Raw genomic sequence first — 26,105 nt, 5'->3', positions numbered from 1 at the left:
AACGTCATCCTTGTGATTCTACCATTATAGATTGATGATATCATCATCAGAAAGCAACTTACTCCCTTCTAAGTTAAAGGGGTTGCACAGTCCTAATCTACAAGTCTGCAGTCACTATATATAACTGCAGACTTGTGAACCCTCACATTGCGTGCACTGTGCGCTGTCAGGATTGTCCCTTGCCGGGAAAGGCGGTCATGTGACCATAAGTATGTAATATGAATTCTCTCTGCCACCTTGTGATAAGACTGTTTCCAGCCTCACTCAAAACACTTGAATTAAGTGAAGTCGCACCCATCTAGTCGGAATATGGCCAGGAGTATGCATATCGCATACTTGCGGTCACATGACCTACATTCTTGATGCCTTCACAGGAGAATCCCCACAGCGCGCAGTGCGCAGTGTAAGGATTCACAAGTCTCCATTCACATAGAGTGACTGAAGACTTTTAATTTAGGACTGGACAACCCCTTTAAGCACAATACACAACTGTACATTGTTAAAGATCAGTGTCATTAAAAAAATGTAGCTAATATTTACTAGACCATCATCAAACATTGGTTTACATTTTTTTTTATCCTGGGCTAATTTTCTGTAAACCTGATTGTATTGTAGGGATATGTAATTTGTATGCAGTTAATAAGTTATTAGGATATGTGCCATGCAGATACTTGCGCTAAAATGAGAAAAGCACTGTAAGTCAACTAAAGCGTGTGGGGTCAGGATATGATAAGTTGATGATAATTCTGGTTGCTATGTTACCAAACATTTCTCTCCCTCTTTACTCCATCTTCATCACTTATTAAGCACACTTCACTTTTGGTTGGATGTGGGCCACTTTAGCCTCTGCTATATTAGCTACCTTAGTAGTTATGACCATGGCTGACGTCTCACATACATATACTCCTCAACATTAAAATTTCAACACCAAGAAGGCAAAGTTGTGGCATTATGGCATTTACAGAATTGATAAACTTGTTAATGATATGAAACTGATGAAAAATAGAAACAGTAGTCCAAACATGCCATCATGACCTGCAGCGTCTTCGGACTTGTCTCCCATAAAGTCTCCCATCATGACTTTAGTCTGTGTCCATTACCTTAAGTGTGGCCATTAGCTGAAGTGTGAGAAACATGAATTAATCCTGAATTGAACCTGAAGGGAACTGAAGGTAACTGGATACTAAGTCACAGTAAACAATGTTTGTGTTTGTTTTCACTCTCACCCCCTTAATCCTTCACCTTTTCCAACCACCCCTAATCCCTACACCTGGTAACGAATTCTTCATCTCTCCCTCCATTCTCCCCACCCATCTCACCTCCTCCTCAGAGCTATTCCTCAACATACAATCCTTTGCCTCCAAACACAGACAGGCACCTCATGCCCTCTCCTGCTCCCACCTACTAACGCTTTCTCTGCTCCTCCTCACTGCCGGCGACATCTCTCCACATCCCGGCCCTCCTCACCACACCCCCACAGTCACTTCCACCTCCTACCCACAATCTATCCCAAACTTTCGTAACCCTTCTAACCTTATACCCATCCGCCCAGCCCCTGCTTCCCCTAGCAGGAGTTCTATGGAACGCTCGCACTGTCTGCAGCAAACTTTCCTACATTCACGATCTCTTCATCACTAACAAGCTTTCCTTCCTTGGCATCACTGAAACCTGGCTCACCCCCTCCGACACGGCCTCTCCTGATGCACTTTCGTACGGCAGATTCCACCTCTCCCATACCCCCCCGCCCCACCAGCAAGCATGTTGGAGGAATAGGTTTCCTCCTCTCAGATAACTGCTCCTTCACCCATATCCAACTGCCACCCTCAATTACTCTCCCCTCTTTTGAAGTGCACTGCATGCGCATCTACTCCCCCTCCAACCTCCAACTGGCTGTCATCTACCGCCCCCCCAGGATCAGCCACCACTTTCTTTGACCACTTCACCACTTGGCTACTTCATTTCCTCTCCATTGACATCCCCACTATCCTCATGGGTGACTTAAACATCCCCATTGACATTGCCCTCTCAGCTGCCTCTAAGCTTCTATCCCTCACTTCCTCCTTCGGTCTTACCCAGTGATCTTCCACACTCACCCACAAAGATGGCCACATGCTGGACCTCATCTTCACCCGCCTCTGTTCCCTATCTAACCTCTCTATCTCACCTCTCCCTCTTTCTGACCACAACCTACTTACATTCTCTACCCTCTCCTCTCCAGGGCAACAATCCCCACTCCACAAACTTGTATAACCTCGCAGAAATCTCAAACACCTTGACCTACACTCACTCTCTGAATCCCTTCTCCCTCTTACAGACATTAGTTCCTTACATGATGCAGATGTTGCTGCCACTTTATACAACATCACAACAGCTGTAGCTCTCGATTCAGTCGCCCCCCTCACACATACCAAAGCTCGCACAATCAACAGACAACCCTGGCACACCAGCCTAACTAAAGGACTGCGACTGGCCTCCAGGGTTGCTGAGCGTAGATGGAAAAGGTCCCACTCCAATGAGCACTTCATCGCATTCAAACAGTCCCTCACTACCTTCAAGTCCACGCTCACTGCAGCAAAACAAACATACTTCTCATCTCTCATATCCTCCCTGTCTCACAGCCCCAAACAACTATTCAACACCTTCAATTCTCTCCGCCGTCCCCCAGTGCCTCCTCCCTCTCCTCTTATTTCAGCCGAAGACTTTGCCTCATTCTTCAAGCAGAAGATTGACACCATCAAACAAAGCTTTTGCCTAAAGCCCCCACAGCCCCTCCCCACACCTACTCAACCCTCCTCCTCCAAAACCAGATTCTCCACCATTACAGAAGATCAACTTTCCTCTTTACTCTCCAAATCACACCTCACCATTTGTAAACTTGACCCAATCCTGTCCCACCTCATCCCAAACCTTACCACTATCTTCATCCCACCCCTAACCCACCTCTTCAACCTGTCACTAACAACTGGTGTCTTCCCTTCATGCTTCAAACATGCCTCAATCACACCAATCCTCAAAAAGCCCTCCCTTGACCCATCCTCTCTGTCTAGCTATCGCCCCATATCACTTCTCCCCTATGCCTCAAAACTACTGGAACAACACGTCCATTCTGAGCTGTCCTCCCACCTCTCCTCCTGCTCCCTCTTCAACCGCCTACAATCTGGTTTCCGACTTCACCATTCTACTGAAACTGCACTGACTAAAGTCACCAACGACCTACTAACTGCCAAATCTAAGCGACACTACTCTGTCCTCCTCCTCCTAGACCTGTCATCTGCCTTCGACACAGTGGACCATTCCCTCTCACTACAAACTCTCTCATCTCTCGGCATCACAGACTTAACAGACAGGACATTCACTCACAGACCACCTCCTCATCTTGCCCCATATCTGTCGGTGTCCCCCAAGGTTCAGTTCTAGGACCCCTGCTCTTCTCCATCTACACCTTAGGCCTGGGACAGCTCATAGAGTCTCATGGATTTCATTATCACCTCTATGCTGATGACACACAGATCTACCTCTCTGGACCCGATATCACCTCCTTACTAACCAAAATCCCACAATGTCTGTCTGCTATTTCATCCTTCTTCTCTGCTAGATTTCTAAAACATAACATGGACAAAACAGAATTCATCATCTTTCTGCCATCTCATTCAACCCCCCCAACTGACCTATCTATCAACGTCAATGGCTCCCACTCTCCCCAGTCCCTCAGGCTCGCTGCCTTGGGGTAACCCTGGACTCTGAACTCTCCTTCAAACCACATATCCAAGCCCTTTCCACTTCCTGCCGACTCCAACTCAAAAATATCTCCCGGATCCGCACATTCCTCAACCATGAATCTGCAAAAACACTAGTGCACGCCCTCATCATCTCCCGCCTTGACTACTGCAACCTCCTGCTCTGTGGCCTCCCTTCCAACACTCTCGCACCCCTCCAATCCATCCTAAACTCTGCTGCCCGACTAATCCACCTGTCCCCCCGCTATTCCCTGGCCTCTCTTCACTGGCTCCCCATTGCCCAGAGACTCCAGTTCAAAACCCTAACCATACAAAGCCATTCACAACCTGTCTCCTCCATATATCTCTGACCTAGTCTCCCGCTACATACCCGCACGCAACCTCCGATCCTCACAAGATCTCCTTCTCTACTCCCCGCTAATCTCCTCCTCCCACAATCGCATACAAGATTTCTCCCGTGCTTGCCCCCTACTCTGGAACTCTCTACCCCAACACATGAGACTCTCGTCGACTGTGGAAACCTTAAAAAAGAGCCTGAAGACCCACCTCTTCCGACAAGCCTACAACCTGCAGTAACCACCACTCCACCAATACTGCTGCACGGCCAGCTCTACCCTCACCTACTGTATCCTCACCCATCCCTTGTAGACTGTGAGCCCTCACGGGCAGGGTCCTCGCTCCTCCTGTACCAGTCGCCGTCACATTGTGTTCAAGATTATTGTAATTGTTCTTGTATGTATACCCCTTTTTCACATGTAAAGTGCCATGGAATAAATGGTGCTATAATAATAAATAATAATAATAATAATAATAATAATAAAGCTCACATGGGACTGCAATGGTTTCCATCAGCATATCTTTATGATTTGGGAGCCCAAGTGATTTCATCAAGGCAGAGCAATCCTCAATCAATCATTAACAACTTTTCTACTCATGACACTCATTCTCGATACCAAACACAGTATTTCACAAAAGTGAGTACACCCCTAACATTTTTGTAAATATTCTATTATATTTTTCATGGGACCACACTGAAGATATGTGTCATGGGTATATAGCAACAGAGAGGGGCCAGAAGTCCGTGATGTCTGGTGTCACATGCTCCTGCACTGGTTAGAAGCATTTCACCATCATATTAAACAGTGCAGGTTTTCTACTTGTTGGTGGTGCAGGGGTTAATCTGTTAAATTGAGGGCTCGTGAAGCTTTCCTGATTTGTTGGTCTCAGCTGTTCAGTGTTGACCTCTCCCCTCTGCTATATATACTAATCTCTGGCACTTAAAGATTGGCAGTATTAGTTCATACTGCCTGGTTCTGGAGTTTTAGGTGTTGGTTGTTTGAAGAGACATTTGGAGTGTTGATCTGAAGACTGTTGCTTGGTAATTTGTCTGTGTGTATATGCTCATCCTCTCCTATTTGTTTTTTTGTTACTTAACTCCCCGGTGTTCCTCTGTGTTGTGTGCTGTTTGTGAGTGCATATTTGTATGATTGATATTTTCATTTATCCCTGTACATCTCCCATTGTTAATCTGGTTTGTGTATCTTATACACTTCAACTCCGCACTTCCCTGGGTAGGGGAGGGGACAGACTAGGGCTGATTTAGGAGCTCAGTAAGGCATCAAAAGTATTCCTGGGAGCAGGGATAGGCTAGAGTGCCCCCTAGTTTGAGGGAGAGGGAAGGAGCCCCTAGCCCTGGGATATCCTGCAACAGTGCCTTGACAATATAACACTTTGACTTACAATCTAAAGTAGTCAATGTACAGCTTGTATAACAGTGTAAATTTGGTGTGCTCTCTAAATAAATGACCACACATCCATTAATGTCTAAACCACCAACAAGAAAAGTGAGTACACCCTTAAGTGAAAATGGCAAAATTGTTCCCAAATTGTCAATATTTTGTGTGGCCACCAAGGAGGGGTCGTAAAGGGGGTACTGTAACATCCATTGCCGACATCCCTGAATGGTTCCTCTTCTCTCTCCATGCAGGGACGCCGACATACTCACCGCCCCGGCCGCGGCAGTGTCCTCACACTCTTCCTTCCCCTGTGCACACCGCACTGTCTTCCGGCAGAGGGCCTAGTGCATGCACATTCCACTGCTCTTAAAGGGGCTGCACATGCACCCACAAAGATGCCCCCAGACAATAGCTGGAAGGAATCTTGTATATAAGGCACCCTCCCTAATAGGTAGATGTTGGAGCAACCTCTATAGTTAGTTTGTAGTAGTAGTGTGTGCAACTGTATGTTGCCAGGTCCTCCATCCTTAATCTGTTAATAGTATTCCCCTATTCAGTATATTCCCTATAGCCCTGTGTAGTCTGTACATGATCCTGTGTCCGCTTCAGCGGTGCCTGAACCCTGAAACCTCATCGGCAGGACCTGAACCGTTTCCCAATAAACTGCATGATGTCGGAACGAGAACCTATCACTGAGATCCCATTATCCAGACTGTCCGTCAGTCTCCTAATCCTGCTCACCAGTGACTCCGGTAATATCACCACTTCCAGCGAACCTGACCCCTTGGGATTGGCAGCTGCAGTACCGGGGACTACCTGGGAGTGGTACCTGGCAGCTATCTGCAGCTCAAGCCTGACTCCACTTTCAGGAACTCTACTGAACACCAGTTAACCATTTAGCAACAACTAGAGTGGATGCACTAATCTAAGATCTCTGACCCTAGTGTTATACATACCAGCCACCATCTTCATTTGTTCTCAGCGCCCGCCGCTCTGGTCGATCTACAACAGTTTGTGACCTGCCGGATAGCTCGCTGCTATCAGTCACAGCAGGTGTAGGATGATGATCAGCCGATGCCTGCAACTGGCGGTCACAGCTGCTGGCTCACATGCTGTCATCTGACAGCATGGGAACCGCATCGCTCTGACCGGCAATAATGATCTTACCGCCAATCAGTGCCCATGTTTCCCACGCTGTCATGCAGATGACAGCGTTGGAAATAATACATGATCAGGCCCCGCATTCATGTGAATGGGATCCGTGTGAGGGTTCAAGTTTGGGTACCATTCTGGTACCCGAACCGGACTTTTTTTTAAATGTTCAGCCGAACCAGCTAGACCCAAACATCCACGAGTTCGCCCATCACTTGAAGTACATAAAGTACAGACTTCCCTCTTCTCTATCTTCAGCAGAACTTTTCTACACGGTGCCCTTAACCGGTTCCCAACCGCCCACTGTAGATAAACGTCGGCGCTGCCTGGGCTCTGTACAGCGCCGACATTTAAAAACGGTGGGTGGTCCCGCAGCACACAGGACCCCCAGGGTCCTGCAAACACTGCGATTCCGGTGCAGAGTGATAGCTCTGACAGGGGACATCATCGGGACCTGATTGGATCAGGTCCCAATGATGTTAATCCTTTGCTATCTTCTATATGCCACGATCTATAGTGATCGCGGCATATCGAAGATAGTGAGAGGAGAGGGGGTCGTCAACTTACCTCTCCGATGGCCCCCTGATAGCTTCCAGGACCTTCCGTTGTTATGGCAGCTGGAGGTCACATGACTGCCTCCAGATCTGCCATATATGGTGTCCTGCTAGGCTCAGCCTGCAGCTGAAGCCTGGCAGGACACACTGACTGTGAAACAGTCAGCAAAGATCTCATCCAATGTAACACATGTCTATTACATTGGATGAGATCAGTGATTAGAAAAATAAAAATTAATGTCCCATACAGGGACTAAGTAAAAATGTAAAAAAAAAGTAAAAAAAAAGTTTTTAAACTGTTAAAAAAAATCACAAAATAAATAAATAAAATATTAAACCAATAAATCCGTATATTTATGCAAAAACAAAAAAAGTACATATATTTGGTATCGCCGCGTCCGAAACAACACAATCTATAAAACTGTCACACTAATTAACTCCTTCTGTGCACACCGTAATAAAAATAAATAAAAAACGGAGCAAAAAACTATGCTTTTTCATCATATCGCCAAACTAAAAAGGGGAAAAAAATGCGATCAAAAAGCAAAATGGAAATAAAAATGGTACCGCTGAAAACGTCATCTTGTTCCGCAAAAAAAAGCCGCCATACAGCTCCATCAGCCGAAATATAAAAAAGTTATAGCGCTCAGAATAAAGTGATGCAAAAAAATATTTTTTCTATAAAATTGTTTTATTGTGTAAAAGTGCCAAAACATAAAAAAAATATACAGTAAGTGTAGTATCGCTGTAAACGTACTGACCTGAAGAATAATGCTGCCTGATCACTTTTACCACACGCAGAACGGCATAAAAAAACCCTCAAAAAACAATTCCTGAATTGTTGGTATTTGTTAATTTTACCTCCCAAAAAATGGAATAGAAAGCGATCAAAAATTGTCACGTACCCAAAAATGGTACCAATAAAAATGTCAATTTGTCCCGCAAAAAACAAGCCATCACATGACTCTGTCGGCCGAAATATGGAAAAATTATAGCTCTCAAAATATGGCGATGCAAAAACTAGATTTTGCAAAAAAAAGTGTCTCTTAGTGTGTGACAGCTGTTAGTCATAAAAACCCAATATAAATCTGGTATCTCTGTAATCGCACTGACCCAAAGAATAAAGTAATCTAATCAGTTATATCACACGAGAAACGGCGTAAAAAATAAATAAAACCAATTCTTCACCTGCTACTGATTTGTTTATTATGTCTTACAAAGATCGCAGTAAGGCTCTGCCCATATTTATCCTGCGCTCTGCGCTGAGCGCTTACACCAGAGTTTCCGTGTAAATCTCTGAAATACATGATTCAGACAGAACCCATGACGGAAGATTCCCTGTAATGAGGCAGATATAGGCCACTGTGGATGCCGTCTGGCCTGTGATCCCACGGTGTCATTTGTTTTAGGCGTGCATAAAAGTGCGGTTGGCCACAGTTTTGTGCACTTCTGAAAAAAAGGACACCGCTAAACAGAGGCCAGACGGAGTCCAGAGTAACTCTGCTGCCTCATTACAGTGAATGGATCCCGCAGGGGTTTCATCTGAATTACATCACTTAGAAATTTAGATGGAAACCCCGATGCAAGTGCTCAGCCTAGAGCGCCGGATAAATGTTACGTAAAATGTTCCCAATAAAAGCTTCAACTCAGTCCTCAAAAAAAGCTAGTCCCCACTCAGGTCCGTCATCTGTTAAAAATTTAAGGGACTTCCAAGTTACTGGTAGCAGAAAGGCTCTGGAAAAGCGAAATGGCCCTTGCCCCCCAAAAGAAATTCAGAAAATTTTGTGCTCCCAAATCCAAATGCCTATTCTACAATAATTTGTTCTCCAATTGTCAAATAGCGCTCCGTCCCCCCCAGATCTCGCCGTATGGCTAAGCGGTACGATACAGTCACATATGGGGTATTGCCGCTTTTAGAAGAAATTGTGTGACACATTTCGGCACCATTTTTACCCATTGCCCTGTGTGAAAATGTAATATCTGCGGGTAAAACATTTTTTTTGTGGTAGAAATATAATTATGCTTTTTTCACTGCCCAATGGTATAAATGTAAAAATTAAAAAATACTCACTACTTTCCTAGATGAATTCCTTGAGAGGTGTAGTTTACAAAATGGGGACACTTGTGGGGGTTTCTGCTGTTTCGGCATGTCAGCGACTCTTCAAATGTGACATGGTGTCTGCTGCCTATCCCAGCCAACATAGCGCTCCTTTCTCTTCCGAACCCTGCCGTACTCCAAAGCAGTGGTTTTCCCCCACATATGGGGTATCGGCGTACTCAGGAGAAATTTCACAACAAATTTCATGGTGCAATTTCTCCTGTTACCCTTATGATAATGCAAAATTAGGGAATGAAAAACATTTTTTGTGGGAAAAATGTGAAAATTTTATTTTTACGGCTCAATATTATAAACTTCTGTGAAGCACCTGGGGGTGCAAGGTGCTCACCACACATCTAGATAAGTTCCCAAGGGGTCTAGTTTCCAAAATGGTGGCACTTGTCAGGGTTTTCCACTGTTTAGGCGCATTAGGGGCTCCCCAAATGCGACATGGTGTCTACTAATTATTCAAACAAATTTTACATTCAAAAAGTCAAATGGCGCTCCTTCCGTTTCAAACCCTGCCGTGCGCCCAAACAGTGGTTTGCCTCCACATATGGGGTATCGACGTGTTCAGGAGAAATTGCACAACAAATTTCATGGTGCAATTTATCCCATTACCCTTATGATAATGCAAAATTAAGGGATTTAAAACGTTTTTGTGGGAAAAATGTGAAAACTTTATTTTTACAGCTCAATATTATAAACTTCTGTGAAGCACCTTGGGGTTCAAGGTGCTCACCACACATTTAGATAAGTTCCCTAAGGGGTCTAGTTTCCAAAATGGTGTCACTTGTGGGGTTTTTTCACTGTTTAGGCACATCAGGGGCTCCCCAAATGCAACATGGCGTCCGCTAATTATTCAAACAAATTTTACATTCAAAAAGTCTAATGGCGCTCCTTCCCTTCCAAACCCTGCAGTGCGCCCAAACAGTGGTTTTCCCTCACATGTGGGGTATCAGCGCGCTCATGAGAAATTGCACTACAAATTGTGTATTCTATTTTTTCTTGTTACCCTTGTGAAAATAAAAAAATTGGGTCTAAAATTTCATTTTTGTGAAAAAAAGTTAAATGTTCATTGTTTTCTTCCACGTTCCAAAAATTCCCGTGAAACACCTGAAGGGTTAATAAACTTCTTGAATGTGGTTTTGAGCACCTTGAGGGGTGCAGTTTTTAGAATGGTGTCACTTTTGGGTATTTTCTGTCATAAAGGCCCCTCAAAGTCACTTCAAATAAGATGTGGTCCCTAAAAAAATGTTTTTGTAAATTTTGTTTGCTGGTCAATTTTAACCCTTATAGCTTCCTAACAAAAAAAAATTTTGGTTCCAAAATTGTGCTGATGTGAAGCAGACATGTGGGAAAAGTTATTTATTAACTATTTTTTGTGACATATCTCTGATTTAAGGGCATGAAAATTCAAAGTTTGAAAATTGCAAAATTTTCTAAATTTTCGCCAAATTTCTGATTTTTTCACAAATAAACGCAAGTGATATCGAAGAAATTTTACCACTATCATGAAGTACAATATGTCACGAAAAAACAGTCTACAATCTCAGAATCAGGGGAATACGTTGAAGTGTTCCAGAGTATATACTTCATAAAGTGACAGTGGTCAGAATTGAAAAAAATGGCCCGGTCACGAAGGCAAAAACAGGCTCTGGAGCGAAGTGGTTAAAAATAAAAGTATCATTATTCTGCACCATAAATATATCTCCCATGATTCGCACCTGAAAAAATAATTGCTGGGCAAGTATACCCCACCCGCACACACTGCCACTCTTCAAAATATCCCCCCACACTGCCCCTCTCCATAATATTTCCCCTACACTGCCCTTCTCCATAATATTTCCCCCACGCTGCCTCTGTTCATAATGTCCCTCACACTGCCCTTCTCCAAAATATCCCCCACATTGCCCCTCTCGATAATATTTCCACCATGCTGCCCTTCGACTTACCGTGGCTGCCGGGTACACATGAATTGGCCAATTTATGCAGTAAGTATTCTCAATTATTCCACTTTTTTAGAGCAGAAATGCAATTCAAATTTCATATGTTTCATGTTTTCATACTATAGCGCTACAGAGTGCTACTTTAATTGTTAGTTATATATGGCTACTCTTAGCAAACACCTGTACACACCTGTTTTCTGTTTGGAAGTGAGGGTCAGTCTTTTGATATTTGTATACATAGGCTCTCTGACTGAGCACCCCACCCCTAAGCCTCAGGCTTTTTTAATTATAGCAGAATCCTACCTTCCCATATTAATGCTGGCTTCAGCCTAAGAGATGTTTTACATTAGACAGGTTTCAAGCAATGAAAATCGCCTTACCATCGCTGCCGGGTACATATGAATTGGCCAATTTATGTGCCAAGTATTCTCAATTATTCCTATTTTCTAGAGCAGTAATGCTATTCAAATTTCATATATTTCATGTTTGCATACTATAGCGCTACAGAGTGCTACTTTATTTGTTAACCCTTCTCCAAAATATCCCCCCTCACTGCCCCTCTGAATAAAGTAACCCCCACTGCCTCTCGCAAAACTGTATGCCCTTTCACAATTTTTCACCTATTAAGTGTCCTAACCGCCTCATACCCTTATCCACATTGATAAAACATGTAACTTTGGCTCCTTGATGGAGCGCTTACCAGTGCCCGACGTGTCTCTGTGGCGCTGACCTCATTATGCTGCTGCATGTCGGGGCCGGAGCTGACTAGCACTCTTCTGTCCCAGTCCCAGCACCACACTATTCAAGTGTATTCGCATCTGAAAGACATGAATACATTTGATTATAGGAAGGAGGGAGGGGCATCTGCAGGACAACTCCGCGGGCCTGATATATGAACTTGATCTAGCTTCACATCAAGGGAAAAACTTAGGGAAGGGGGCCATCTTCAGTGCATAAAGAGGGCAACACATCATCATGTAGCAATTTCAGATATTCAGTGGCATTGAGGTTTCCATTGATGAAGAATGGCCCCACTATCTTTGTACCCCAAAAACCACACCATACCATCAAGATACGAGATGTGAATCATCTGAAACAACGGATACTGGAAGCCTGTGCTAGCATTTCTTCTGCGGTGTTGCTATCAGTGTGTCAAGAGTGGGAGAAGAGGGTTGCATTGACAATCCAACACAATGGGCAGCACTTTGAACACATTTTATAAGTGGTCATAAACTTGTAAAAAACTCATGAAAGAATAAAGTTGCGTTAAAACCAAGTGTTATGATCTGCAACAAGTACTAAGGAAAGATAGGGGAAAGCTGTCCCTACAGTAAGACGACTAAGCTGAATCCCTACGATGTAGCGGGCTGACTGTTCCTAGCGAACAGACCCGCCTTAGTCCTTGGCTAGTCTGAACGAAGACCTATAGCATGAGGGGAGGGTCCCTAAAAGAACTAAGGACTGCGACAAAAATGAGACACCTCCTAAACAGAGAAGTTGTTGCAGAACACAAAATGACAAACTGACAAAAAGGTACTAGGGGTCCCAGAAGGACCAAGCGAACTGACAGAGAAAGGCACCGAAGCACCTGGCTAGAGAAACAGTCAAACACTGAAGTCCAGCACAGCCAAAAGGGCGGAGCTGGAATATAAAGGCAGATGGTCACGTGACCGCAAAACACAAGATGGAAAAAACAAACAGGAGGGTTCTAACACTACCCCCTCTTTTATGAGGATCCTCCGGATCCTACAGACCCAGGCCTATCCGGAAGCCTCTTATGGAAAGCTTTAACAAGCCTAGGAGCTGAGACATCATCCGTCCTTACCCAGGAGTTGTCTTCGGGACCGAATCCCTTCCAGGAGACAAGATACTGTAATCTCCCTCTAACCATCTAGAATTCAAGATACGAGAAATTTCATATTCGCCGTCTTCCACTACAGGAGGAACTGTGACAGTGGCGTCATTATCTGATACATCAGCCTTTTTCAACAAGGAAACATGAAACACAGGATTAATCTTCCAGGAAGTAGGGACATCCAACCTAACAGCAGACGGGTTAACAACCTGAAGCACTTTAAATGGGCCCACAAACTTAGGACACAGTTTTTTAAAGGGAATCCTCAACCGCAGGTTCTTTGAAGATAACCAAACCATGTCACCCACAGTAAGCAAAACCTCCTTACGTTTCCTGTCAAAATACTTCTTGGACTTCTTGTTAGCCTCTTGAAGGTTGCAACGTACATTAGTCCAAACTGTCTCCAAATCACCGGAAAAATTCTTTTCCTCCGGCACCGCCTACCCCAATTTGGAGAACGAACCAAAAGACGGATGACTCCCAGTATAACAGAAAAAAGGAAAACACCCAGCAGAGGAGGATGTATGATTGTTAAGAGAAAACTCAGACCACACCTCTTGATTGTCCGCCACAAAACAACGCAAAAACTGTTCAACATCCTGGTTCTTTCTTTCTGTCTGTTCATTAGACTCAGGATGATAACCAGATGAAAATGACAAATGGACTCCCAACCTGTCACAAAAAGCACGCCAAAAGCGAGCCACAAATTGAGGTCCTCTATCAGAAACAATATCCGCGGAAACGCCATGGAGTTTGACAATCTCCTTAACAAACGCCTTAGCGAGTGTCTTGGCGCAGGGCAACTTAATGAATGGAACCAAATGACACATCTTACTAAAACGGTCCACGACCACCCAGATGACAGTAAAACCCTTGGACACAGGAAGATCAGTAATAAAATCCATTGTGAGATGCGTCCAAGGCGCACTAGGAACCTCCAGAAGGCAAAGCAACCCCGCAGCAGGAGTATGTGAAGCCTTTGACTGTTAGAACCTTGCTGTTAGGTTTTTTTTTCCTTTGCTGGTCACATGACCTTGTTGGCCTATTTAATCCTGCTCCGCCCTTCTGGCTTTGCTGGACTTCATTGTATAACTACTTTCTAGCTAGCCTGTGCTCTGTATCTAACTCTGTTAGTTTGCTTGGTCTACGGACCTCTATGTTCTATCTATTTTGTTTGTTCGTCTATCTGCTACTATTTCTGTTAGGAGGTGTCCCATATTCCTCCCAGTCCTTAGTACTTGTAGGGATTCCCTCCTCACATCTATAGGTCTCCGTACAGACTAGATTAGGACTTTAGCAGGTCTGATCGCAGGATCAGGTTCCCTGTTACATCGTAGGGATTCAGCTGAGTCTTATAGTAGGGACAGATCTCCTCTCTTTCCTTAGCTTTGGTAGCAGAACATAACAGTAAGTCCAGCCTGCAAATTCTCTAAGGAAAGATTTTTTTTTTTTTTTTTTTTTTTTTTTTTGTTCCATCATGGTGTCAGTTCAGGATTTGGCTAAACACCTGCAGGGACTCTCTCTGGAAGTGGCCGAGCTCCGTCAGCACGTGAGTAACTGTCCTGGAGCATATTTCTTGGAGCCTAAGGTATGTTTGCCGGATTTATTTTTTGGTGAACATCGAGAATTTTTTTCATTTAAAAATGCTTGCTTATTGTATTTTCGTTTGAGACCCAAGTCCTCTGGGGATGAATCCCAGCGCGTAGGGTTCATAATGTCACTTTTGCGCAAAGAGCCTCAGGAGTGGGCCTTTTCTTTGCAACCTAGTGATACATGCTTCAGATCAGTGGATAGTTTTTTTTCTGCTTTAGGACTATTATATGATGATCCTGACCGTGTGGCATCAGCTGAGACTGAGTTGAGACGTTTAAAACAAGGATCAGGTAATGTCGAAAAATATTGTACTCATTTTCGTCGTTGGTCCACTCAAACAGGGTGGAACGATTCTGCTCTGAAAAGTCTATTTCTTGCTGGGCTCAGTGAAAGGGTTAAAGACCTGCTAATTGCTTATCCTACACCTGAGGATTTGCAACAGGCTATGCAATTAGCTATACGGGTGGATAGAAGACTGCGTGCTAGGGTTAATGAGAGCAAATCCTCTGCTATGTCAGTTTCTGGTTATGATAATGTGTGTACTAACAGTGGTGAACCGATGGAGATTGGATCGGTGGCACCTCGCTCTCAAGAAAAAGACCGTCGTTTTTCAGAAGGCTTGTGTTTCTATTGCGGAAAATCTGGTCATTTGATTAAAGGCTGTGAGCTTCGTATGAAGAAAGAAAAAAAAATGGTCAGTCACGCCCGTATTGCCTGTTTAAATTCCAAGGGTATATTTTTAGCTGCTTCCACGATTGCTCAGGAAAAATTAATGGAATTTCGGGTGTTTGTTGATTGCGGGTCTACACTGAATGTAATTGATGGGGGATTCGTGGAAAAACTCAATTTAAAACCTGAACCTTTATCATCCCCCATTGCTGTGGTTTCTGTGGATGGCTCCCCTTTGAAGAATATTACTCTCAAGGTCAGTGAATTTCCTCTCACTATTAATGGTGTTCACCATGAGAAATTGGATTTGGTAGTGTTGAATAACTTGCCTTCTCCAGTAATATTGGGTTTGCCCTGGTTAAAATTTCACAATCCTGTACTGGATTGGTCTACCAGTGAAATTAAATCCTGGAGCCATAAATGTTATGACAAGTGTTGTAACGGGCGTATTGCAGCTTTGGATAGGGGAGAATTGCCTGTTCCTATTCAGGATTTTTGGAGAGTTTTTTCTGAGAAGGAATCGCAGGTTTTGCCTCCCCATAGAGACTATGATTGTTCTATTGAATTTGTCCCTGGAGCGACTCTTCCTAAAAGTCGTTTATTTAACCTTACCATTCCTGAGAGGAAGGCTTTGGAGGAATACATACAGACAAGTTTGGCCGCCGGTCACATTAGGCCCTCTAAGTCTCCTGTGGCGGTTGGATTTTTTTTTGTAAAAAAAAAGGACGGCGGTTTACGTCCTTGTCTGGATTTTCGTGAGATTAACAAAATTACGGTACGCAATCCTTACCCACTGCCATTGATTCCTGATCTGTTTAACCAGTTATTGGGGGCCAAGTGGTTCTCTAAAATTGACCTTAAGGGGGCATACAATCTGTTGCGCATGAAGGAGGGTGATGAATGGAAGACTGCTTTTAACACTCCTGTGGGTCATTTTGAGAATCTGGTTATGCCTTTTGGTCTTACTAATGCTCCTGCATTTTTTCAGAATCTGATTAATGACATCCTTAGACCTTTGATCGGTAAAAATGTGGTTGTGTATTTGGATGACATTTTGATTTATTCGCCAGATCTGGAGTCTCATTGGCGGAGAGTGCGTGAGGTATTACAGTTATTAATGGACAATTCGCTTTTTGCTAAGCTGGAGAAATGTGAGTTCGCTGTACAGAGAATTAGTTTTTTGGGCTACATTATCTCCAGCAAAGGTTTTGAGATGGATCCGGTTAAGGTTCAGGCTGTGCAGGAATGGCCTAGGCCTATTGGTTTGAAATCGATACAGAGGTTTTTGGGTTTCGCCAATTACTACAGAAAATTCATAAAAAATTTTTTTAGTATTGTCAAACCTCTGACTGATCTCACCAGGAAAGGTGCTGATGCGGTTCAGTGGTCTTCTGAGGCCATTGAAGCTTTTGTGTATCTCAAGGAGAGGTTCACCTCTGCTCCCATCCTTATGCAGCCTGATGTTACTAGGCCGTTTTTGGTTGAGGTTGATGCTTCCTCTGTGGGGGTTGGCGCAGTATTGTCTCAGGATAACGGGGATGGATTACATCCCTGTGCCTTTTTTTCAAAAAAATTTTCGGAGACTGAACTGAATTACGATATTGGTAATCGGGAATTATTGGCTATTAAACTCGCATTTGAACACTGGCGCCACTTCTTGGAAGGTGCGGAATTTCCCGTTCAGGTTCTTACGGATCATAAAAATCTGATATATCTTGATGCTGCCAAGCGCCTGAATGCCCGTCAGGCTAGGTGGGCACTGTTTTTCTCGCGGTTTAATTTCTCCGTTACTTACATCCCTGGTACTAAGAATGTTAAGGCGGATGCCTTGTCTCGCAGTTTTTCTCCCATAGTCGGTGCTGAGAAAGAGGAAAACATTTTACAAGAAGGTGTTGTGATAGCTGCTTTAGACTCCGTTTTGGAAGATGAGATTCTTAAAGCACAGGAGAATGCCCCATCTAACACTCCTCATGGGAGGTTGTTTGTGCCTGGGACCTTTAGGAGAGATTTGTTTGTTGAGTGTCACGAATCTCGGTTGGCAGGTCATCCCGGAATCTCTGAGACCAAGAGACTGGTGGGTCGCAGTTTTTGGTGGCCTGGATGGCAGAAGGAAGTCATTAAGTGGGTGCGCCAATGTACTATATGTGCTAGATCTAAGTCCTCACATACTCCTGCTGCGGGGTTGCTTTGTCCTTTGGAGGTCCCCAGTGCTCCTTGGACACATTTGGCTATGGACTTTATAACTGACCTTCCCTCCTCTGAGGGTTTTACTGTCATCTGGGTGGTCGTGGACCGTTTTAGCAAGATGTGTCACTTGGTTCCCTTCGTCAAACTGCCCTGCGCTAAAACTCTCGCTAAGGCCTTTGTCAAGGAAATTGTCAGACTTCATGGCGTTCCTACTGACATTGTTTCTGATAGGGGTCCTCAGTTCGTGGCTCGTTTTTGGCGTGCCTTTTGTGACAGGTTGGGAATTCATTTGTCGTTTTCGTCCGGATATCATCCTGAATCTAATGGCCAGACAGAAAGGAAAAACCAGGATGTTGAGCAGTTCTTGCGTTGTTTTGTGGCAGACAATCAAGAGGGGTGGTCTGAGTTTCTGCCACTTGCCGAATTTGCTCTGAACAATCATACATCTTCTTCTGCTGGTTGTTCGCCTTTTTTTTGTTGTTCTGGGAGACATCCGTCGTTTGGGTCGTTCTCCAAGTTGGGATCTGCCGTGCCTGAGGAGGAGAATTTTTCCGGTGATTTGGAAAGAGTTTGGACGGATGTGCGTGGTAATCTTCAGGAGGCCAACAGAAAATCTAAAGACTACTTTGATAGGAAACGACAGGAGGTTTTGTTCGCTGTTGGTGACATGGTTTGGTTGTCCTCTAGGAATCTGCGGTTGAGGATTCCTTCTAAGAAATTGGGTCCCAAGTTTGTAGGGCCCTTTAAGGTGCTTCAGGTTGTCAACCAATCTGCTGTTAGGTTGGAGGTTCCTACCTCCTGGAGAATTAATCCGGTCTTTCATGTCTCTCTGTTAAAAAAAGCTGTTGTGTCGGATGGTGACGCCTCTGCCTCTGTTCCTCCGGTGGTGGAGGATGGGGAATATGAAATTTCTCGCATCCTTGACTCTAGACGGTATAGAGGTAGTTTGCAGTATCTTGTGGCCTGGAAAGGTTTCGGACCCGAGGATAACTCTTGGGTGAGGTCAGATGATGTTTCCGCGTCCAGACTTATCAGAGCGTTTCACAGGAGATTTCCTGATAAGCCTGGTCCTAGGGGATCCGGAGGATCCTCTTAGAAGGGGGGGTACTGTTAGAACCTTGCTGTTAGGTTTTTTTTTCCTTTGCTGGTCACATGACCTTGTTGGCCTATTTAATCCTGCTCCGCCCTTCTGGCTTTGCTGGACTTCATTGTATAACTACTTTCTAGCTAGCCTGTGCTCTGTATCTAACTCTGTTAGTTTGCTTGGTCTACGGACCTCTATGTTCTATCTATTTTGTTTGTTCGTCTATCTGCTACTATTTCTGTTAGGAGGTGTCCCATATTCCTCCCAGTCCTTAGTACTTGTAGGGATTCCCTCCTCACATCTATAGGTCTCCGTACAGACTAGATTAGGACTTTAGCAGGTCTGATCGCAGGATCAGGTTCCCTGTTACATCGTAGGGATTCAGCTGAGTCTTATAGTAGGGACAGATCTCCTCTCTTTCCTTAGCTTTGGTAGCAGAACATAACATGACCTAGCACACACAGTACATTGATGCACCCACTTGATGACTTCCTTCTGCCATCCAGGCCACCAAAAACTGCGACTGATAAGTCTCTTAGTCTCTGAAATTCCTGGACCTGCCAACCGAGACTCATGACACTCCACAAACAAATCTCTCCTAAAGGCTCTAGGCACGAACAACCTCCCATGGGGAGTGTTAGATGGAGCATCATCTTGAGCTTTCAGAATCCCATTCTCCAAAACGGAGTCCAATTATCACCACAACTCCTTTTTGTAAAATGCTCCCTCCTCCTCGGCACCGACCGTAGGAGAGAAGCTGCGAGATAAATCATTGGCTTTAACATTCTTAGTACCAGGGATATTGTAACGGGTCTGGGAGGCGGAACCTCTGGGCTACTATACAAGGGAGCGGTCCTTGTAAGGGAGCGGGTGGCGACCAGGCAGGCAGTCACAGCAGGTGACCGGGACAGTCTCTGGGTGTACGGGCAGGAGGTCACGGCAAGTGATCAGGGCAGTCTCTGGAAGAACGGGCTGGAGGTCACGGCAAGTGACCGGGGTAGTCTCTGGAAGAACGGGCTGGAGGTCACGGCAAGTGACCGGGGCAGTCTCTAGGTAAAGGGTAGGTACGACTTGTGATGGCTGAACCTCCAGGTAGGCTAGCAAGGCAGATGGAGGATGTGTGCTCCCAGGTGAGCAAGCGAGAGTCTCTGGAATAGCAGGTGGTCACAGCACGTGACGGCGGAGCCTCCAGGTAGGCAAGCAGGCAGGTAGCGGAGAAGCGCTCCCAGGTGAGCAGGCAAGAGTCTCTGGAATAGCTGGTTGTCCCAGCACGTGACAGCGGAACCCCCGGGCAGGCAAGCAGGCAGGTAGCAGAGAAGCGCTCCCAGGTGAGCGGGCAAGAGTGTGGAATAGCTGGTGGTCACAGCACGTGACAGCGGAGCCTCCGGGCAGGCAAGCAGGCAGGTAGCGGAGAAGCGCTCCCAGGTGAGCGGGCAAGTTGGTCCTTAGACAGACTGACCGGAGTTGTAAGGCAGACCGTCGGACTTCAGGCAGGCAGGCAGGTAACAGGAAATCAGGCAGGTAACTAGCAGGTAACTGGCAACGGGACCTGAGGGCTGAAGCAGAGTAGAACGGTGCAACAACATTGCTCGGGCAGCTCCATTTTGGAGGAGGTGCCTTATATATGGTAAAGTCCTCCGGCCATTGGCCGGGGACTCCTTAGGACGGCGCGCGCGGCCCCTTTAAGAGAGAGGGAGGGCGCGCGCGCGCGCCCTAAGCACAGTGGCCGGGAAGGAGCGCGCGCTGCCAGCAGAGCGGGAGAGGGACGCCGGGCACGGAGCAGAGCGGTGAGGGGAACAGCGTCCCTGCCTAGCAGAGGGCAGGGACGCCGGCACTACAGATATAGGTAACAGAAAAATGAAACCGAGAAAAAAAAAGCGCCCACCAAGCTTGACGGGCATTCAAGCGCTTGGCAGCATCCAGATAGATCAAATTCTTATGATCTGTGAAAACTTGAATAGGAAATTTAGCGCCTTCCAAAAAATGACGCCAATGTTCAAACGCAAGTTTAATAGCCAGCAACTCCCGATTTCCAACATCATAATTCAGTTCGGTTTCCGAAATTTTTTTCGAAAAGAAGGCACAAGGATGTACTCCATCCTTGTTCTCCTGAGACAAAACTGCTCCGAACCACACCGATGAAGCATCGACCTCGACCAAAAAAGGCTTGGTCTCATCAGGGTGCATAAGGATAGGGGCAGAACTGAACCTCTCTTTGAGATACTCAAACGCTTCAATGGCCTCAGTAGTCCACTTGACCGTATTCGCACCTTTCCTGGTGAGATCGGTCAGAGGCTTAACAATTATAGAAAAATTCTTAAGGAATTTCCTGTAATAATTGGCAAAACCTAAAAATCTCTGTATAGATTTCAAACCAATAGGCCTAGGCCATTCCTGCACCGGGTCCATCTCAAAGCCCTCGCTGGAGACAATATAGCCCAAAAAACTAATTTTCTGCTCAGCGAACTCACATTTCTCCAGCTTATCAAAGAGTGAATTATCACTCAATAACTGCAAAACTTCACGTACACTCTGCCAATGGGACTCTAGATCTGGTGAATAAATCAAAATGTCATCCAAATACACAACCACATTCTTACCAATCAAAGGTCTCAGAATGTCATTAATAAGGTTCTGAAAAAATGCAGGTGCATTTGTAAGACCAAAAGGCATCACCAGATTCTCAAAATGACCTACTGGAGTGTTAAAAGCAGTTTTCCATTCATCACCCTCCTTCACTCGTAACAAATTGTATGCGCCCCGGAAATCAATTTTAGAGAACCACTTGGCCCCCACCAACTGGTTAAACAAGTCAGGAATTAACGGCAATGGGTAGGAATTGCGTACGGTAATCTTATTAATTTCACGAAAATCCAGACATGGATGTAAACCCCCATCCTTTTTTAACAAAGAAAAATCCAACTGCCACAGGCGACTTAGAAGGTCTAATGTGACCAGCAGCCAGGCTAGCCTGTATGTACTCCTCCAAGGCCTTTCTTTCAGGAATAGTCAGATTAAACAAGTGACTCTTGGGAAGAGTAGCTCCAGGAAAAAAACTCAATGGCGCAATCATAATCCCTATGAGGAGGTAAAACTTGCGACTCCTCCTCTGAAAAAAAAACTCCAAAAATCTTGAATAGGTACAAGTAATTCCCCTTTTTCCATAGCCGCAATGCGACCATTACAACATTTATCATAGCACTTCGGACTCCAAGACTTCATCACATTAGTAGACCAGTCCAGGAAAGGATTGTGCAGTTTTAACCAAGGCAAACCTAAAACGACCGGAGAGGGTAAATTATCTAATACAACCAAGTCCAAAATTTCTTGGTGAACTCCATTGATAGTGAGGGGAAATGCAGCAACCTTGTGAGTAATACATTTCAAGGGAGTGTTATCAATTGCAATCACAGAAATAGGTGATGACAAAGGTTTGGATTTCAATTTAAGTTTTTCCCAAAACCCTTTATCAATCACATTAAGTGTTGAACCACAATCCACAAATACCTGAAATTCAATCAAATTTTCCTGCAAAGTAGTACTCACAGAAAGAAATACTCCTGCAGAGCGTAAACAAGCTATACGGGCGTAACTGACTTTTTTTTTTTCTTTAAACGAAGCTCACAATACTTAATCAAATGGTCAGCTTTACCACAATAAAGACACAATCCCTCGGCGAACCTCCGGTCTCTTTCCTGAGAGCGGAGTGACATCGCCCCAACCTCCATCGGTTCTCTGCCGTCAGAGCAGATTTTCTGGGGACTAAGACCAGACATTACAGGAGTCTTTACCTCATTCACCCTGGACCTCCGTCTCCTGCCCACACAAACAGCTAAGAGCATGGCATCCTGCAGAGTCTCAGGTGCGGGGAATGCAATTAGCAGATCCTTAACCCTTTCACTCAGACCAGCGAGAAATAAACATTTCAGCGCAGGATCATTCCATTTGACTTCTGAAGCCCATCTCCTGAAGTGTGTGCAATAATTTTCAACATCACCTGACCCCTGATTCAAACGCCTGAGTTCTGCCTCAGCAGATGAGATTCTATCAGGATCGTCATATAATAGCCCCATAGCAGAGAAAAATTCTTCAACAGACCTTAAACATGGGTCATTAGGTTGGAGAGAAAAGGCCCACCCCTGTGGTTCATTGCGCAAAAGTGACATAATAAAACCAATGCGCTGTGATTCATTCCCAGAGGACCTTGGTCTCAAACAAAAATATAACAAACAAGCATTTTTAAAGGAAAAAAAATCTTGCTGTTTACCATAAAGAAACATCAGGCAGTCCTACCTTGGGTTCCACAAAATGCGCTCCAGAACAGCTACTCACGTGTTGCTGTAGCTCGGCCACCTCCAGAGACAATCCCTGCAAGCGTTGAGCTAAATCCTGGATGGAAACCATACTGATCCTCGAATTTCTTTCCTTTTAGTTTATTTGGGCTGGACTTACTGTTATGATCTGCAACAAGTACTAAGGAAAGATAGGGGAAAGCTGTCCCTACAGTAAGACTAAGCTGAATCCCTACAATGTAGCGGGCTCACTGTTCCTAGCGAACAGACCCGCCTTAGTCCTCAGCTAGTCTGAACGAAGACCTATAGCATAAGGGGAGGGGTCGCTAAAACAACTAAGGACTGGGACAAAAATGGGACACCTCCTAAACAGAGAAGTTGTTGCAGAACACAAAAAGACAAACTGACAAAAAGGTACTAGTGGTCCCAGAAGGACCAAGCGAACTGACAGAGAAAGGCACCAAAGAACCTGGCTAGAGAAACAGTCAAACACTTAAGTCCAGCACAGCCAAAAGGGCGGAGGTGGAATATAAAGACAGATGGTCACGTGAGCGCAAAACACAAGATGGAAAAACAGGAGGGTTCTAACACCAAGCACACCATTGTTTTTCTTTTGAAATTCTCAATAAATTTGATGTGACCTTCTTCCCATTGAAAAAATAAAGTTGGATCCAAAATGGCCGACTTCAAAATGGCCGCCATGGTCACCACCCATCTGGGAACGTTTTCCCCCTCCCATATACTAATGTGCCACAAACAGTAAGTTGATATCACCAACTATTCCCATTTAATTTAGGTGTATCCATATAAATGGCCCACCCTGTATTACTCTCACATGCCTGTATTCACTACCGGCAATGTCTTAATATGCTCCTGATGGTATTCTAGATCGTGGATCAGAAATGAGTGCCTGTACAATATAATGTACTGATATAGAGGTTTTCAATTAGAATAACGTCTGGGGAACATGAGGGCAAGTCAACAGTATCAAAGCCTTCATCATCCATGAACTGCCTACAGTACATACTCTGGCTATTTGAGGCCAGGTATTGTTTTTCACCAGGAGGAATCAAGAGTTCACTGCACCAATGTAAGGTAACCAATACAATGGCTCTGAGGATTTCATACTGGCATCTAACAGCAGTCTAGGCACTGTTGCCTATCATGTGGAGGTGTGTGCAACCCTTCAAAGATATTCCTCTGTAGACCATCACTGACTCACCACCAAACCAGTTGGCTGGATGATGGTCCAGGCAGCATAACATTCACCATGGTGTCTCCACACTCTTTCACATCTGTCATGTGTTCAGTGTAAATCTGCTCATATCAGTGAAGATAGCATGGTTCTTGACTGTGAGCACAGGTACCGCTACAAGATGTTTGGCCCTCATGCCAACCTCATGGATTCTGTTTCTGACAGTTTAGATAAAAACATGCACACCAGTAGCACTGGGGATCATTTTGTAGACTTCTACCTGCTGATAACTTAATACTCTTTTATGGCCCTTCGTGGCTCTGATCATGCAACAGTCCTGTCCTGGTATCTGATCCATGGTCTTGACTCTGAGCTGGGAGACAAGGCAGATTTTTTGTTGTTATCCTGGGGAAGCTACACTTCCTGTGCAAACTGAGTGGGCTGCAGGTTCCACCTACCTTATGCTTCCAATAGTGAAAAAAGACAATAGCTTGTGCTTGGTGATACTCGGGTATCACTCAAGTACCTGAGTGCTCGGATGTGTTTGGCACTCGTCAAGCATTGGCTGGTGCTTGAATTTAATGCTTTAATCCCCGTCCCGCATGTTTGGTGCCTGTTACACAGTCAATAAACATGCGGGGATTGCCTGACAGTCACTGCAATGCTGTAGCCATGTTGGTAGTGGCATTACAGGTGATTGGCTGGTTGCATTACCCCATCAGAGATTATAAAAGGACAGGCGCTGCACATTGACACCATTGCATAGCTCAGGGACAGTTCTGATTAGAGGGAGAGAGTAGTTATCCATACTTTGCTGAACTATCATGCTAAAAGTCCTTCTAAGGGCTAATCTTGTGCTGTGCTGTTTCTATCAGATACATTCTGCATTTAGCCTAGGGACATCTGCTGGAGCAAGGAGAGTGGCTGAATGCAGCCTCTAGGCAAGCTTAGGGCTTTACAGCCTGTTGCTAAATATATAGCTGCTGCAGGTGACCACATTTTTTTGGTGAAAAAATTGACTGTATTGTCATCCATGCAGTTTAACCTGCTTTGTGTGAAATTATGGTGGTTTGAAATGTAAAAATGCTGCTTGGCCTGTTACAGGTGACCAAATGTTTTTGTTCCAAAAATTAACTATTGTCATCCATACAGTTTAACCTGCTTTGTGTGAAATTACGGTGGTTTGAAATTCAAAAAAAAAATGCTGGGCCTGCTACAGGTGACCAAATTTCTTTGTTCCAATAATTTACTATTATTACATTTGAAAAAGGGGGTATACATAGCAAAAGCAATTTAAAAAATCTTGAACAAAAACGCAACGGCAACTGGTACAGGAGGAGAGAAGACCCTGCCCGCGAAGGCTCACAATCTACAAGGAATGGATGAGGATACAGTAGGTAAGGGTAGAGCTGATCGTGCAGTGGTGTGGTGGAGCGAGGGTTAGTGCAGGTTGTACGCTTGTCATCCATACAGTTTAACCTGCTTTGTGTGAAAGTACAGTGGTTTGATATGTAAAAAAACTGCTTGGCCTGCTACAGGTGACCAAATGTTTTTGTTCCAAAAATTGACCATTGTAATCCAAACGATTTAACCTGCTTTGTGTGAAATTAGAGTAGTTTGAAATTTAAAGAAACTGCCTTGCCTGCTACAGGTGTTCACATTTTTTTTTATTCAAAAAATGTATTTTCAATTAATCAAGGAAACTTGGTTTTCAGAGACCTAGCAATTAGAAAATGTGTAAGGCATGCGGTAAGGAACGGGGAAGTGGAAGTGCTGATAATGGTGCACGTAGACAGCGAGAAAATGGGTGTAACGGGTCTGGGAGGTGGAACCTCTGAGCTACTATACAAAGGGGCAGTCCTTGTAAGGAAGCGGGTGGCTCCCAGGGAAAGCAGGCAGGCAGTCACGTCAAGTGACAGGGACAGTCTCTGGGTAGAAGGGCAGGAGGTCACGGCAAGTGACGGTGACAGTCTCTTGACAGACGGGAGGTCACGGCAAGTGACA

Source organism: Phyllobates terribilis, unplaced genomic scaffold, assembly GCF_046119375.1.
Source record: "Phyllobates terribilis strain yellow unplaced genomic scaffold, ASM4611937v1 Scaffold_3__8_contigs__length_932513732, whole genome shotgun sequence".
Taxonomy (NCBI): domain Eukaryota; kingdom Metazoa; phylum Chordata; class Amphibia; order Anura; family Dendrobatidae; genus Phyllobates; species Phyllobates terribilis.
The sequence above is the reverse complement of the archived record's forward strand: the minus strand, read 5'-3'. Positions refer to the sequence as shown.